Source organism: Hemiscyllium ocellatum, chromosome 18 (assembly GCF_020745735.1).
Source record: "Hemiscyllium ocellatum isolate sHemOce1 chromosome 18, sHemOce1.pat.X.cur, whole genome shotgun sequence".
NCBI classification, from domain to species: domain Eukaryota; kingdom Metazoa; phylum Chordata; class Chondrichthyes; order Orectolobiformes; family Hemiscylliidae; genus Hemiscyllium; species Hemiscyllium ocellatum.
The window spans coordinates 40366581-40385215 of record NC_083418.1 but is presented as its reverse complement, the minus strand read 5'-3'; the positions used below and the strand labels follow the sequence as shown (position 1 = coordinate 40385215).

The window sequence follows — 18635 nt, the reverse complement described above, 5'->3', positions numbered from 1 at the left end:
GATATTTAAGGCTACAAGCTTAGTATTATGCATTTGACCCACCTTGGCAGAACACATTGTTCAACACTACAGCCATATACTACTCAACTCCTCTGTTTTCTCCCAATTCCCTTCTTCTAAGGGAAAAGGACTTCCCTTGGTGGAGCACCTTCAGTGAAAATGGGCACCAAACTTGCTTTGTCCTACGTCATTGCTCTGATTTCCAGGACTCCCACAGTAATCCAAGCTGCTACCTTTAAAATAAGGTGCCAGCTTTGTCTGACATGAATCTCTGTCCAGCCTCATCTTTTAAGTGACTGAATGTCATATCTGCAAACCATTCATTTAATCATCCCCAATGATACCATAAGATTGCTCTCTGCCTTCTAACCTCTGCCCATGTGGCATACCAGCCTAATATCATGATTTCATTACTCCCATCAAAATGCCAACCATTCTGTCACTTGCTGCGTTTATTTCACTACAAAGAGCTGTCGTGGTGAACAAAATTACAACAATCCTAATCCTAGAAGAAAACAGCATTCTAACTGATCATTGAGTCCCACTGTAAAGAACTCTCATCCAAGCAAGGCCCCAATGACAGTTTGACAGTAACCAATGCAGAATCTAACCTGCAAAATGTCATGGGGGAATGAAAACTCCAAACAAGCAATTTCAGTACTCACCTGCACCAGTCAGTGGTGAATCTTCAGGTTATTAAACAATCATTTACAAGCAATTGAAATAAACTGCACAGGTAAAACACGTGTGTGCTTTAAGAATATAATTGTGAGTTTGTGAATTTTTATTTTTAAAGCCTTGTGCAGGATTATAAATCAATGCACTATGACAGGATGATAAATATTTTTGTTCATGATACAAGCCAGAATTTGCTCATAACAGTTCAGTCTTAGGATATTGGTTCAGCAGGACCCAGAGATATTGATTTTTGTTGTCTGTTGGCAAGAACATACAGCACTAATTACACACCCAGTGGAACAATGCTTACAGTGTCATAGGCACGCAAGCTTCTGATAACCCTGACTGTGCACAGAATGGGTGCTTTCAGTTTGTGTTCACAGTTAAAAGAATTAGCCTATCTATACCCTGTTTTAGACTAAAAGATGATGAAATTATAGCCTCTGCATTGTAGAAAGTGCCAGTCAGATTAATTGCAGCATGACAAATAGATGAAGCTTTCATCAGACTTTCACAGCCTAGCACCACATGAACTGGTGATTAAAAGAGCATGTACTGTAACAGTGGGTGAACAAACAACTACTTTTTGCATTGCTCTGGAGTGTCATTTAACACTTATTTGATTGACTAAAAGCTTCAAAAGAACCCCTGATGTTAGTCCAAGTACATGTTTGACATGAATATCTTTAGCAATTATTTTCTCAAAAATCTGATTGTGAATGTTGGAAAAAAAACTCAAGAACTTATGACGCATTATATCCAAAACAATGTGTCATAGTCCAGCCCTATTAACATTGTTGCCATCTTATTTTTTTCTCACTAAGTGTGAGTTTGTTGAGTTATTTGGAGAAATTCTCACCACAAAGTCCAGTAATTATTCTCATCATATTATAGCAAACCTCATTAATTACCTATACCACTCCATGGTATCCCTCATCTAATTTCCATCCCCATCTTACAAGATGCAGTTCCCAGAACTTGTCACTGAGTGGGATATCTGTTGAAAGACAATGGCCTGTGCCCTATTTAAAAGGCCACTGTACACCCATGTGGGCACCCATATTCCAAAGCTACCCATCTTGGTTAATGTTGTTTTATGAAAATGCTTGAGAAGGGGCACATGATCAAACAGGGACTTGGAAGTCCTGGTGGATAGAGATGTTGCAAAGGAAAACAGTCCTATTTATGTTTGTAATTATGCTGTTCATCCAGCAGCATTGGTGACAGTAAGGCAACATATATCCAATGTAGCTGCTCTGGCAAGGAAAATGTGTTTTTCAAAAACAGTAAAGAGTGGCCGGAGTTAGGTTAGCAGTAGCTATTTACCAAATGACAAAAGCCAATTTTGGTTGAAAACTGTGATAATTGAAATGTGGGCAGTCAATTTAACCCACACTTAATAACTGTCAGTTATAGCATAACCATTGAGGTTGTTAGCAGAGGAAACTGGTGATTTAAGTTGGTGAGGGATTGGGCAGAGATCATTGTAAAATCATCTTTTGTTTTGCAACAGAACATTTGTGATTACCTGTGTTAGTTTGATTAAGGTGCAATTTATTAATGTTAACTTTGAATCCAAAGATAATGCAGCCTTGAAAATGGATTTGAATCAAGGTTTTATGGAGCTCAGACAGGAGTTAAATATTCTGGATTCAAAGCATGTTAAAAATAACCATGGAAATAAAATTTATTTTAAAAGATGTACAAATTTAGTTTCAACGAAACAAAAGTGAAAGATCAATCTATTGAAGCAAATGGGACCTGGAATCTTTGTGCTTCTTTCTCATTTTGATTGATTGAGTTCACATTTTCTACTTTGGCAGTTTGCGGCTGAAATTGTACATTGGACACATTAGATTTGGTATCAGTTCTCACTGATAAAAATGTCCATCCTCAAACTATTCAGCTCAGGAGAACAAGACAAAGGAAATTTCAGAAAACATTTAAGTTGGCATTTTGAAGGATCTTAAACCTTTAAAGGACGGTGGTTATTATCATTGTGTAACCTCAAAGTTTTATATCATTCAGGTGTGATCACATCTTGCAATGATACCCTGTTTTCTGCATAAAAAATGTTGTCTGAAATGCTGAATAGTTAATTAGAGAACATTTTTAAAAATTAGTTAACAGTTTCTCAGAATACCAAACACAAAGCCAAAGTATAAGCACGATGTTGAGCACAAATTTGTACTTTAAATGATGAGGAAAACTTTTAATACCATTTTCATAATAATAATTTAAACAAACTTACTGCAAACTTCCTACATTGTTTATCATCTATATAAATTCATGTTAGTATGGGATTATTTCAATGACAACTCCTGGAACTCACTGATAAAAGAGACCTGAGGGGCAACTTTTTAAACACAGTGGCTGGTGCGTGTATGGAATGACCTACCAGAGGAAATGGTGGAGGCTGGTACAATTGCAACATTTAAAAGGCATCTGCATGGGTATATGAATAGAAAGGGTTTGGATGGATATAAGGCGGATGCTGGCAGGTGGGATTAGATTGGGTAGGGATATCTGGTCAGCGTGGACAGGTTGGACCAAAGGGTCTGTTTCTGTGCTGTACATCTCTATGACTCACTGTTCATGAAGGTGATGGAAGGAGAAGCAGTCAAAATCTGGGATTGGGACTGACTGAATTGCTGAATGGAAAGCCAACATGCACTTGAGGGGCCAAAAAGCCTTTCCTTTGCCAAAAATGAATCTTTTGTTTTAAGTCAAATTAACTAAATTAAAATAATTCATTCCAACAACTCTTAACACAGCAGAACTTCTTTTTACAAAAGTAAAGAGAATTACTGTCGAATTCACCTCCTTCCAATCTTCCCAAATTTGTTTAACTTTGAGTTGTAAGAATCATCACCTCCAGCTTCTTCCTCTCCTGGAGATCATATTACTGTTGAAAAATATAACTTTGGCATTTGTTGCTCTCTAGTTACTTCCCCATAACATCACAACTGAGTTTCAACCTGCTTTCAGCTGATATCTACAGAGGTATACAACAACTGCTGAAAATATGCACATCATGGGTGAGATCTTCTAGGGTACAATTCTAATTCTTCACTATCAATTGCAATAAGGTCAGCTCACCACAGACCAGGAATCTAACTTATTGCATTTTGATCTCAGGCCATGTTATCAGTGGGTTTTTATTTTACTTTTAAAGGGAATTCTCATCCTGGAAGAAAAGTAGCTCAATTAATTACTATTCCAGGTTCTGTGCACTGCAGAGGTCAACAGGATGCAATTCTCTAAATTGCTCATAGTCAGTTTATTTAGAATCAATGTGTAACATCAGACTCAAATGTGGTCTCTTGTGACTGCATGTTATAATTAGCCAGCTGCTATGTGTGAAAATGGCCAAGCACTGTGACCACACAATTTTAATCCACTGAACTTTAGTCAGTAGTTTTAAAATTGATTTGCTTACTTCCTGTCAAAGAAATCAAGTGATTAAGTCTTATCTGCAGGTTGTCTTATTTGCCCCAGGATTATGAAGGAGTTCCTCCAACAACTCCACATGAAACTCCCTGACAGCATGTATACACTAAGAAGAAGAATGGAAAATGTCAGTTTTATCCAAAATCTTAACATGCCAGTCCTTAAAAATATTATGTTGTAACACAGAAAATGACATAATAGAAAGGGAGACAAACATGTTTCTCCACAATTTTTCTTTTGAACATAAATAACCACCTTTCCTAAAATAGTGGATAAAGAAAATGCATGAACATATTAGACAGTAAGTCACTAATTTCATCAATACTCATTTTTGAGGCTATAGTTTTCGAAATAGTTGCCGAATTCAAAGATTATTTGGCCCCTTGTTAAGTATTTTTGAATTAATTTACCTTCCAAAATGTTGTATTTGAAATCTATTTTCCACTGAATAATATATTAAACACTTAAACAGTTGAACTGCACACAGCAATTGACAAAAGGGATTTTTTGGAAATGATATTCGCAGAGACGATAAAATGTTTAACGATAGCTCTCAATAGCTTTTTACAAGCAATCTCATTCAATAGCTTTAGTTTCAAACCACTTGATCTATAATGTATACAATACTCATTTTATTAATGATATTTGAGTCAATACTTTGGACCCCAGTCAGGAAATCTGGCCATTGTTGCACCATAGGAAAATAGGTGTATGGTAAATGCAGTAAAATGTGCATTCAACACCTTTCTGTCATGTGTAGATTCTTTAGCTATTCAACTATGCTATGAAAAGTTTATAGCATAACTCCGGTTTTACAGTACAAAACTGAAAAGGAATGTTTAATTTAATCATATTGTCCTTTTCTTCCCACAATGGGAATACAATCTACAGTAACCAGCTCAGCAGAATAGATTTAGAAAGATAAGTCCTTTTATGAAATGTTTCTTTAACTTTATACATAGTTAAGCACCTGTAAATGTTCATTCAGAAAATCACCATTTGTTTAGGATGCACACTATCTAAAGAGGAGTAAAGAAATTCCTGCCAATGCGTAAACATGGAGACCTAGCAATCTACTCTACTTAATTCAAATAATTTATTTTCATATGAATTTATATTTTTCAGATGGATTTTGCTTCTTGATGGCTAAAAATGTTTTTTTTTGTAAAGCATTGTTGCTTCAGTGATTGATAAAATGCTAAATCAAACTCTAACAACAACTGAATTTGCATTTAATTTAAAACATAGATTCAGATACCTTACATTACACCCAAATTTCAATCATACATGCTTATGCAAACATGAAACATGAAACATGAAACGTTTAGACATTTGAAATTCCAATAACTAAATGAATGATGAATGCCAATTATAGTCAGTTCCAATATAAAACGATAGTTCCATTCCCATGAGATCCTGTGTTATAAGAAAATTGTATAATAGCTGCACCATTTAAACTAATGGGACTGCAATCACATTATAGCCAATACAGGTAAGGAAGGTTCATGTTCTAAAAATACTAGTTGAAATTCTTCAATCACATAGCCAATTCGCTTTGAGGAAACGTGCATTATACCATATCTGACTCTACCTGTTTCCAAAGAGAAACCTCTTTTTGACCAGATCATCTGGTATAACTGGATTTTACACAGATTCCTTCCTTTGAATGTGAAAAGACTTAATACACTGCAATTTTAAAAATGACAAGCAAGCTCCATATTTTGGGAGCTCTGCCACCGTCTTTCTGGAATTTAGCCCTTATGCTAGAAAACAATAATTGTTTATTATGGAGAACCAAAGTAAAACACAACAAATGTTCCATTTTCTACTGTAGAATTATAGAATCCCAATAGTACTGATTGAAGCTATTTGGCTTATGGAGACTGCACCGACCCCCTGAAGAGTATACCCCCACACCCAACCCACCTTCATCAACACAACAAATCCTGGATTAGTGGTGCTGGAAGAACACAGCAATTCAGGCAGCATCCAAAGTGCAGCGAAATCGACATCTCGGGCAAAAGCCACAACAAATCCACCTAGCCTACACATCCCTGAACTGTGGCAGAAAAGCAGAGCTGCTGCTGGAAACCCACACATGCACGGGGAGAACATGCAAACTCTACACAGTCGCCTGAGGTTAGAACTGAACCTGGATCCCAGGTGCTGTGAGGCAGCAGTGCTAACCACTGTAATCAATAATCAAAGAATGCTAGCAGAATCAAACCCACTACCTGATGTCGCTGTCACACCTTTCTCCTGCTCCCCCTACTACCATATCTCCCACTCTCTAAAACTAATTTGGAAAAATTCTGAAATCTTATGAGTTCAGAGAGGAACTGGAGTTCTCCAGTTAAAATGAAACAATGGCCCCAATTGCTTTTTGATGAGAATCAAAGAATCACATGTATAAAATCTGACTATTTGGCCAGTGAAAATAAAAAAAAATCCGCTGTAGTAAATTTACAAATGTCTGAGAGAAAGTTTTTGAGTAGAGGCAATCTAACCACTGCCCTTGACATTTGACTCCTCAAAGCCATCGACAAGGCACAAGTCAACAGTGTGTTGGAATATTCCCACTTGTTTGGACGGGTGCAGTTCTTTCAACACTCAATAAGCTTGACACCATCCAGGACAAAGTAGCCACTTGTCTGGCACCACATCCACAAGCATCTACTTCATCCACCACTTATGCTCAGTAGCAACAGTGCATACTACCTACAAGATTCAGTGCAGAGATCCATCAAAGGTCCTAAGATAACCCCTTTCCAACCCACAACCATTATCATCTAGAAGATCAAGGGCAGCAGATACCTGGGAACACCACCACTTGCAAGTTCCTCTTCAATCCACACACCATCATGACTTGGAAATGTACTGCCATCCTTTCACTGTTGTTGGGTCAAAATCCTGGTATGCCCTCCCTAAACACATTGTGGGTCAACCTATAACATGTAGACTACTGCAGTTCAAGAAGGCAACTCACCACCACCTTCACAAGGGCAACTGGGTGTGGGCAATAAATGCTGGCCGATCTGCAAAGACGACATCAAACGTATGATTAGAAGAAAAAAAAGCAAGAATGACTAAGATTAGCTCTACAGAACACAGAATGGATAGACTGTGAGAGAAGCAATCTTAGTCTTCATGAAGGCTAGAATAGGGAGAATGAGACATTTAGATCAGAGAGTTAAAATCCAGAGGCAATAATTATGCTAGGAGATAGATGATTGGTTGCTGAATTTAAGGCTTTTTTCTTCAAAACTAGTTTAAGCTAAAACTGGAGATAGAACTATAATTAAACTTACAGCTTAACTAATGAAACCATATAACTACAGATAATTACAGTGGTATTTCTAAACTTGAAATCAAAATTAATTAAACACTATATAAGATAGATGCTACAGAAGGTGATGTATTCTAGAAACTGATGGGCTAGCAGCATGATCCAGAGCAACAGCTTCCGTAATATTTGCAGCTTAAGAACCTTTTGCTCAGAGTTAATGAGCAAGAACCCAAAATTTAGACATTCTGGTGCATTAGGAATGAAAACGTTTCCTTAATACTTGTCACATAAGACAGTTACATTGATTAGGTTAAGTGCTTCAGATTTGATCTGTGAGAAGGATGGGGAAGGTGTGACCAATAGTTAGAAGGCATGGGCATCCTGAAGATAACGCTGGAGAAGCATAGTCTTTGTATTTGTCCAACAAGTAATATTTTCTTGTAGCCTGTGTGGCTGAGGACTGGGATGCGGGAGTGGGAGTGATAAGATCCAGCCACTGTGGTCTACCATGTTGGGAATGCTGCTGGTAGGATTATCCTGGTGAATTATTGAACTAGCCCTGTAGAGAGGAGTTTAAACAAGATGTGAGGGCATAAAATGAGGATGCTTAGAAAATGGAGTGAATTCCATTGCAAGTTTATTCCAAACTTCATCACTGACATTGCACCTTTAACAAATTTGTTGAAGAAAAGCAGTCACTAAAATAAGTGGCTGCAAAGGGAGTAGATGCATTGGTTGTGATTTTCCAAAGTTTCCTCCTTTCTGGAAAGGTCCCAGTGGATTGAAAAACTATCTTCAAGAGAGGGAGATGGAAAGCAGGAAATTATAGGTCTGTTAATATAATACTTTTCATTTAGAAATTGATGGAATTTAATGCAAAGGAAATAGTTGCAAGAGTATAGACAGTCATTCTACAATCAATCAATATGCTGTTATGAAAAGGTAATTGTGTCTGATGAATTTATCCAAGTTGTTTGAAAATTAACAAGCAAGGCACATAACAAGGGACAAGCCAGTGTTGTACACCAGGATTTGCAAAAGAAATGTGATAAAGGCTCTTGGAATCAGAGGTGTATATTAACATGAATAGAGGAAACAGAGTGGAAATGAATGGGGCTATTTTTAAATTCCCAGTCTACGACTAGTAAAGTGCTGCAAGGCTGGGTCATTGAACATCTACAAGGCTGAAGTGGACAGATTTTTGATCTATAAAGAAGAGAGTGATGGGGGGTAGGGGATGGGGAAATGGGTGGTAGTGAGTACATAAATGAAGAAAGAGTTAGGGGCACAATCAAGTCACCCATGAGCAGATTAAATGGCTGAGAAGGCTCAAAGGGCTAAATGACCCACTCTTGTTCTTACATTCTTTATGTACTAGCTTTGGTTTTAGTATACCAACATACTTTGCCACTGAGTATCATTAATTAAAAATTAAATGCTTTCCAGTGATGCAGCTTTTAACTGACTTATTCAGCCAGCCACTAATTCTCCAGAGAAATGTCAGACAGCAGGGCAATGAGTTCATTGTGCATGCAGTTTTCCACTTGGGAACCATAGCAGCAGGACAAGTGGAATTGGATAAGTTGAGCATCCTGTACTAGATCAGCTGCAATATAGCAAATTAGACAGCAGTACAGGTAATCATCTATTGATAATAACACTTATTCAATGTCAACAATACATGTAGTCATTTTCTAAGTGAAGCAATTCTGATACTAACACATAACTCCTTTAACCAACTTTATTCATGCCAAAATCGCTTGCTAGTCAAATGCATTAAAACTCTTGCACATTTCATTATGAAGGGAAACTATTGAAGCCATAGCCAGTCAGATTATAAATCCACAGCAAAGCAATGGATTTTGTAAACAAGAATAATTGAATCATACTGCTTGGAAGCTGGAAACATTCCTGCCATGCTCTGGTGGCATCATTCACAAACAGACAACAACTCAAGACATTCAGCAGCTTACATCTCTGATAAAAATGAGGGAAGCAACAGTATGATAGCAAAATTTGCAAATTACACAAAGTTAGTTAGGAAAGTACATTGTGAAGAAGTCATAAGGAGTTTGCAGATGGATATAGAAAGGTTAAATAACTGGCCAAAAATCTGGCGGATGGAGCACAATATGGGAAAATGTGAAGAATGAGAACAACTATGGAATTTGGAGGTGCAGTGGGAATTAAGAGTTCTCATGCATAAATCATAAAATGTTAGTATGCAGGGACAACGTAATTGAGAAGGCTATCCTTTAGTGTGAGAGGAACTGAACACAAGTGCAAGGATGCTATACTTCAGGTATAAAGAGAATATTCTGAATATGATGTGCAATTCTGGTCTCCTCATTTAAGAACAGATGTAAGTTTGTTGTTGGTGGTGGTGGTGGTTCACGGCAGTTTACCAGATTAATACCTGGAATGAATGGATTGTCTTATGAGGATGGATTGGATAGACTGGGCTTATTTCACCTGGAGCTTAAAAGAGTGAGGGGTGATTTAATTGAAATGTATAAGATTCTGAATGGTCTTTACAAAGTGGACACAGAAAGGAGTGGGAATTCAGAGACAGGGGATGCTATCTTAAAATTGGGACTTGGTCTTACAGAGCAAAGATGAAGAGAACATCTTTTTCTTCAGAGGGTTGCACAAGTCTGGAATTGTCTGCCTCAGAAGATGGTGGAAATGCAGTCATTAAATATTTTCAAGGCAGAGATAGATCAATTTTTGTTAGGCCAGGCAATCAATCTTGGTAAATGGGAATGGGCCATTCAAAATACCATTAGTTCAGCTACAAACTTATTGAATGGCAGACATGTTTAAGGGGCCAATGGCTTACTTCTGTTCCTATTTTATATGTTTGTCTCATCTATGAAAAATAATTTATGGTCTAAGCATGACACAACATCAAACATGTGACAACCTAATTTTTTTAATATATTTTGACTTGCATGATACACTTGTTATCAATGCAATGTGTACATTTATGTTTAGGAAGTATTTGAAAATAAATGTCATTTCCTCATAGTTTCAGCAAATATTTCGATGACTGTACAATATGAATATTATAACAATAAGATCTTGTGATGTGTTGCAATGAACTCCAGAGTAACAATGTGCATAAACTCTAATAAATTACATGAGAGAGTCCCTAATTTGTGAGCAAATACTCAGAAGGTCCATTTATGGATAACAATGGAACAGGTAAACTACAGAAATGAACAAAAGAGAAATTACTCTAATTACCTTCCATTGGTATCATTAAAGCCAACTAGAAAGCTACTTGGTCAATTGCACTGTACCATCATTCAACAAACTGTTTCATACCTACACCTGATACATCAACAGTTCTTTATTTCATACAATAGCTACATCCTCCAATGTAATCAACAAACAGGCAGTTCTGCTATAATGCGACTTTTGTTACAAATTGGCTGTAATGCGATTGGATGAATAGGGAATGCTGTTTCTAAAGTGCAAACGTTTAAAGATTTGGTGACTATAACGCAATTAGATTGCCAGCACTTTAAGTGTTGTTTGTATTGCGCGATTTTTGTATAGTGCAGGGTTCCACATTAACGCAACTATTACATTCTGGAAGAAGTGTGTACACACAAACATGCTCCACTGTTCAAAAAGATCACAGGCCCTCTAATGGTGGTCTCAGATCCACATTTATAACACCCCACCTCCCCCATATGTTTCAATAAGATTACCTATCATTCTTCTGAACACCTACAGATACAAGCATCTCAAATATTTCATGATGATGAAACATACTTACAGTACAAACTCCTGCAGGCACAATTCAATACCAAAGATTTTAATTTTAAAGCATGCCGTATGCATAAATGTTTAATGTTTACTTCCATAATACTTCTGTTTTGACAGAATTCAGTGATCTATATACTTAAACAAGCTGGATTTTCATTTATGATGCAGGTATGTTAAACTGAAAGATTTTCCATCTCACCTCACCCACCTTGGGCAAAGCTCCTTGCAAAAATGGGATCAGTTTGAACTCAGCAGTGAATTGTGATAGACACGCGGAGTTTTGGGTTTCCTTCATTTATAAGGCATACCTTCCACCTTCTCTTTACCAGTGAAGTGAGATCAGAAATGGGCATGGGATTTCTGGACTCTGGTCCTAATCACCATTTTGAAAAGTGCGTGGATTTGGAAGGTACTATCGAAAGAGCCTCAGGAGTTCCTACAATGCATTTTGTATATGGTACACACTGCTACCGATGAGAGTCGTTGATCATGGAGTGAATGTTTAAAGGATAGATGAGTTTTAATCCAGGGATCTGCTTCCTCCTGGCCAGTATAAACGTTTTGTGAACTCAGAGCTCCATCCATTCAAGGAGGTGGAGAATATTCCATCATATACATATATGTACATATTAACTGCATAAATATAGTTCCTGAGTAATCCAGTAAATACTGCGGAGCATCTTCTAAAACCCTACTTTCTCTTGTTGTGGTTCTGCTCGCCGAGCTGGAAGTTTTTGCTGCAAACGTTTCGTTCCCTGGCTAGGGAACATCATCAGTGCTGTTGGAGCCTCGTGTGAAGCGCTGCTTTGATGTTTCTGTAGCTCAGGTATCCGTTGTTGTGGTTCTGCTCGCCGAGCTGGAAGGTTTTGCTGCAAACGTTTCGTTCCCTGGCTAGGGAACATCATCAGTGCTGTTGGAGCCTCGTGTGAAACATCAAAGCAGCGCTTCACACGAGGCTCCAACAGCACTGATGATGTTCCCTAGCCAGGGAACGAAACGTTTGCAGCAAAAACTTCCAGCTCGGCGAGCAGAACCACAACAACGGATACCCGAGCTACAAATCTTCAATCAGATTTTTACCTACTTTCTCTGCTATCATCACCCTCTCCTCAAAAAGCCAAATCCTGACCATTCTATCCTCACAAAGAACTGTCGCACTTCTGCTGTTTCTTTCCTCAATGTCCTTGATGACATATCCCAAACCTATTCCCATTTTTCCAGAAGTTCATGTTTGAATCCTTCAAAGCAAGTTTCACCTTTACCACAGTATCAAAACAGCTCTCAAAGTCACAAACTACATCCTAAATAACTATGACAAAGTTTCCCTCCTTGACTTTCTTGACTGTCTGCAACCTTTGACCACACTACCCTCTTCCAATGCCCCTTTGCTGTCGTCCATCTAAGTTGGACTGCTCTATCCTGGTTCCACTCTCACTTGCCTGGATTCTCTTCCTGATTGGTCATCACTACCTCTAGTGTCCCATATTGTTATCCCCATCTTACCTCTCAGCATCATGACAGCTCTCAGTACATAACCTGAAGGCATAGCATTAACTTTCACCCCATCGCCATCTCTCTCGACTCCTCCTGTGTTGTTGAATTATTATGCTGTGTTTATATTATGTTCTTATTTGACATTCAGTACGAGATAGGCAGGAATTTTCTTCAATTAAATATTGGGAAGACTGTGGCCATTGTTTTTGGGGTCCACTGCAATCTCCATTCCCTAGTTACTCATTCCATCACCCTCTCTCACAGCAATGAAATGAAGCCAAACTGTTTCCACCTTGGCTGTCACAATCAATCCAGAAGTGGGTTTCCAATCTAATCTCCTGCACACACTGAGGCTGCCTATTACCTCCTCCTCTGGAGTTCATTATGTGTCTCAGCTCATCTGCTGCAGAAACCCTCGTTCATGCCTGTGACACCTCAACTATTCCATCATTTTTTCTGATTTTTCATTCAGCATTCCACCATCACAAATCTGGATAATTGAAGTAATCTGAAACTCTACTGTCCTCGTCTTCACTTTCAGCACCTTTGTCACGGTATCAAAACAAATGATATCCTACCTAACTAATATCTTCTATTGTTGGACCAAAGGGTCTGTTTCTGTGCTGTACTTCTCTATGACTCTGATTATCTAATTCTTGCTAAACCATGCTGGATCTCAGTCAAGAATTTTAAAATTCTCACCCTTTTTCCAAATTCCTCCATGTCCTCACCCACTCATTTCTCTGTGACCTTCTCCAGCTCCACAATCTTCCAAGATATCTACATTCTCTATTTCCAATCTCTTGTACATCCATTATTGTAATAGCTACACTATTGTTGCCTGCACCCTCAGGTGCCTTGGCATCAAGCTCTTCCAAAAACACTCTATTCATTTTCTTCCTTTTACTTATCTCTTTGACCAAGGTTTGGATCATATGGCTGAATATGTGACTCTCAGCCATACTCTGTTCTACAATGATCCAATGAACTACCTTAAGATGGATTATTATTTTAAAAGGTACAAATACAGTTTTTATTCTAATTAAGAAAAGGCTGGAAAGAATAAACTGGAGCAAGTTGTTACATTTTGTAATGTATCTTAAAGTTGCCCCCCATATTTGGAAAGACATTCTAATTAAATCCCTTATTTAACAAATTATTTTGATAACATTAAGTTCTACTGCAGGAATGTTTAGTGATGAAGGAAAGTTGTGAAGTATCTTTCTATCCTATTCCTTTTAACTTTTTAATACATAATTCAAACCTTAAAAATGGACAATAATGACAAATGCAGAATGCTTATTTTAAAGCATTACTGTAATGGTTCCTTCTCAAAAACACCAATAGAGACTGCGCTTTTAGAAACAGCAACATTAAAGCAAATGCAACACCATGGAATGTATTGCAATGTAAGAAAGCATTTCAGCGTGTAAAATGTCTCATTGGTTTACTCCCTTGCAACTACAGCAGGCTGACAGGGATGGGTATTTTAAACAGGTTATGTTCTGGATAGTAGGCATGAAACTGAGGGAATACATAGAAGTGTAGAACATTACAGCACAGTACAGGCCCTTCGGCCCTCGATGTTGCGCAGACCTGTCATACCAATCTGAAGCCCATCTAACCTACACTATTCTATGTACGTCCATATGCTTGACAAATGACGACTTAAAGTCGGCGAATCTACTACCATTGCAGGCAAAGCATTCCATACCATTACTACTCTCTGAGTAAAGAAACTACCTCTGACATCTGTCCTATATTTACCATTCCTCAATTTAAAGCTACACCCCCTCATGCTAGCTGTCACCATTCTTGGAAAAAGGGTCTCCCTGTCCACCCTATCTAACCTTCTCATTATCTTATATGTCTCTATTAAGTCACGTCTCAACCTTCTCCTCTCTAACGAAGTCCCTCAGCCTTTCCTCGTAAGACCTTCCCTCCATACCAGGCAACATCCTAGTAAATCTCCTCTGCACCCTTTCAAAAACTTCCATATCCTTCTTATAATGTGGTGACCAGAACTGTACACAATACTCCAAGTGCGGCTGCACCAGAGTTTTGTACAGATGCAGCATAACATGGTTCCGGAACTCGATCCCTATATTAATAAAAGCTAAAGTACTATATGCCTTGTTAACAACCCTGTCAACCTGGGTGGGTAGCAACTTTCAAGGATCTGTGTACATGGACACTGAGATCTCTCTGCTCATCTACACTACCAAGAATCTTACCATTAGCCCAGTACTTTGCATTCCAGATACTCCAACCAAAATGAATCACCTCACACTTGTCCGTATTAAACTCCATTTGCAACCTCTCAGCCCAACTCTGCAGCCTATCTATGTCTCTCTGTAACCTACAACACCCTTCATCACTATCCACAATTCCACCGACCTTAGTGTCGTCTGCAAATTTACTAACCCACCCTTCTACGCCCTTATTCAAGTCATTTATAAAAATGATGAACAGCAGTGGACACAACACCAACCCTTGAGGTACACCACTAGTAAATGGACTCCAGGATGAATATTTCCCATCAACTACCACCCTCTGTCTTCTTTCAGCAAGCCAATTACAGATCCAAAACTGCTATATCTCCCACAATCCCATTCCTCTGCATTTTGTACAATAGCCTACTTTAGCATGAGAGTGGACATAATCAGATTGTGCTCAGAGCTAGCACAGGAACACTGAGCTAGATGGTCTCCATCTATGTGATGTATACATAGAATCCAACAGCATACATCAATTTTCTAAATTCTGCAGATGACATACAGTCATTCCTAAAATTATATAGATTGCATTCTGTAATGACCATTATCAAATTAACTACAAATTAAAGTTGATGATGCTCCACAAAAGTAGCTATACATCTGATCTTATATTGGATGATTTCGTCACCTCTTCAGAATCAAAAACAATTCCAATTAATTAAGACATAGTTTGACAACAAAGAAAAAGAAATGACAGAAATATATTTGACACAATTATGTGTCCCAGTTGTAAATGTGAGATATCAATTCATCTTTAGACTGTTTTAGATTTTACGATGCATTCCATTATACTCACAACAGCATGTGGGGACAACATAAAGAACAAAGAAGGCTGGCATCAATTGCATTATCAAATGAAAACAGTTAAAGAAAGACTGACAGGAGAATGTAATTCTGTTAGATGCAAGCAATAACTTAAATATCTTGGAAATATTACAGATATTTATTTAAAACAGGATTATTTAGCACAGTGATATAGGACTAACTTAAAAAAAATTGCTTCCAATAGGTCATATGATGAAAGTTAAACCTTAAACTAGATTAATTCAGCCTCATCAGTGAAGTGTTGAGCATAAAATAATTATCTCTTTGAACTTTGACCTGATAGTTCAAAAGAAGAGGTCATTTAAAGAGAGATTAAAGAATATAATATTGTGAAATATCTAATATAAAAGTTAAACATTGCACATGGAATCATCAGCAAAGTTTAAAGGTTTGCACTTATTATCGAGCAATATTCCTTTTAAGTTTTCACAGGTCAAATGAACAAAGTAAAAATAGATTAGGTGTATTTTGTGATGATTGGGAAATAGAAATGTGTTGAGTTATGCTGTTCAACCAAAATAAAAGGTGTTTTTGGGCACATTCTTGTGCCTTTGTTTTTGAAAATGTTATTCAGGGGTTGTGGGCATCATTGGCAAGGCCAGTAATTATCATTTTTAATTTCCCCAAAAGGATAGACAGTCCTGCAAAATGTTGACTAAGGTACACCACTGTGTTGTTAGGATGGGGATTCCAAACCTTTTGCACACTGATGTGAAAGAAGGTTAATTTATTTCCAACTCAGGATTGTGGATCTTACAGGTGGAAGTGGTCTGAAACGCTCACAGCCTTTTATCTTTGATGGTAGTGGCCGTCACAAGTTTCACAACTGTAGCCAAAGAAGCTTTAATGAGCTGCTGGAGTGTATCTTGTTGATGGCACATACGATAGTCATAATGCACCAGTGCTGAAGTCATGAATGCGTAAAGTGGTGGATGGGGTGCCAGTTAAATGGCCCCTTTGTCTTGGATGTTGATGAGCTTCTTGAACATTATTGGAACTGCACTCATTCAAGATCTATTCTATCACAGTCCTGGCTTGTGCCATGTATGAAATCATAACTTAAAAGATAGGACTTCTCCTACATGCTAAATCCAATGTATATATGAGATATTGTGTGTCAATATAAGATGTTGAAGGGGTGGTCATTTCCTCTGGTCCCCCAAAAGACAGGCATACATCCTTCATTTCAACCAAGTCCAAGTTGAGAATTGCAAACAGGGAATAAGCATGATGTCTGTGAAAAGTGCTTTCTTTTGTAATATTTATCACACATCAGTGATCCTGTTAAAGCACAGGATTTGAACAGTAGCACAACAGACCTTTGGGTTTGCAGGAATTGTCTTGATAGGTGAGTATTTGAACAGCAAATAACCACAGGCCACAGACAGGCTTCCGTTAAGTCAGTGAAAGTAAATTAATGCCTTCCACAAAAAAAACTCAAGTGATCATGGAAGGGAAAGAATTCTGATGGCTGAAAATGTGCTGTTAAGATGCTTGGCTGAGGGTGAAAGGTGTGAGGATGATGCTACTGTAACAAGTTTTTTTCCCTGTTAGAGTCATAAACACAGAAGTTCCATTCTGTCTGGTTTGGAGGAGTGTGAGAGCCAGTTTGAATGTAGCTAGCAGATACTGCCTCAGAGAAAAAGGCTTACAAGTTAAGAAACCACTTGTACAATGAGAGGGCAGTGGCCAGTTCTCCTAGCTCAGCTTTACTCTGGTTTGGTTGGTTTTAGCAGCCAGTTGTTTTGCAGCTGCTGGTCCAAGAAACAGCTAAATGGAAGAAGGTGTTCCATGCTGAATCTCTCTCTCTCTCTATCTCACTCCTGTAAGACCCTGTATTTGATTTTACCTTTTTTGCCAAAGGGTATTTATGGGGATTGTTGCAGGAATTTGGAACTGCATCATTAAGTTGGAATTATGTATTGGGTTTTTGGATAGGTTAAGTTATTCTGTATTCTGTTCTCTCTTCTTTGTGTTTCATTCGGTACTCTCTAAATAAATTCTGTTTTCTTTGAAACAGAGGGGTTTTGACCAGCTGCATCTCTTCTGGAATATCCACTTTACACCTTCTCAACTAGAAAAGTTAGGATCTGGGCTACCTTCCTGAAGTGTTTTGAGGGTGTCTGGCCTGGTGCATAACAGAATGGCTTGGTGGCTCAATGGTTAGCACTGCTGCCTCACAGTGCCTGGGACCAGGGTTCGATTCCAGCCTCAGGCGACTGTCTGTGTGGAGTTTGCACATTCTCCCCGTGTCTGTGTGGGTTTCCTCCTGGTGCTCTGATGGTCTCCCACAATCCATAGATGTGCAAGTTAGGTGAATTAGCCATGCTAAATTGCCCCTAGCGTTCAGGGATGCATACGCTAGGTACATTAGTCACTGTATAGATAGTTTAGTAGGGTAGGGTAGGGGAATGGGTCTGGGTGGATTACTCTTCAAAAGGTTGGTGTGAATTTGTTGGGCCGAAGGGCCTGTCCCCACACTGTAGGGCCTGTTTCCACACTGTAGGGATTCTAGTCTAGAGGTGAATTACTCACCTAGAAAACACAGCTCTAACCTCCTCCTATAGACCCTGTATTTATCAGGTTACATTTCTGATCAAGCCACTCTCAGGACTCTGATGGTGGGAAATTCATCAATATAATGCATCCCTTGAATGTAAAGGGAGGTTAGTACTCTTTTGTGTGGCACAGTTGTTATGTGCTACATTTTAACTTGGGCTTGAACCTGTCCAGGTCTTTCCATAAGCAGATATGGATTGCATCGTTATGAGGAGTTGTAATGAAATTGAGCACTATGCAATCATCAGCAAAAATCCCCACTTGTGACTTTATGATGGAGGACATAACATTGT

At 38.3% G+C, this 18635-nt stretch overlaps 1 protein-coding gene across 6 annotated transcripts in view; it reads right to left on the bottom strand.

The window, feature by feature from the left end:
- Positions 1-18635, bottom strand: part of LOC132824195 (hepatitis A virus cellular receptor 1-like) — an 80599-nt gene that overhangs the window by 51226 nt on the left and 10738 nt on the right. For 2 of the 6 annotated variants that reach the window (XM_060838486.1, XM_060838489.1), the window contains exon 1: positions 6943-6990. The exons of the other annotated variants lie outside the window; for them this stretch is intronic. The gene's annotated coding sequence lies outside the window, so the exon portion shown is untranslated. Of the gene's footprint in view, positions 1-6942; positions 6991-18635 lie in introns of those variants that run through there. 6 annotated transcript variants of the gene reach the window in all.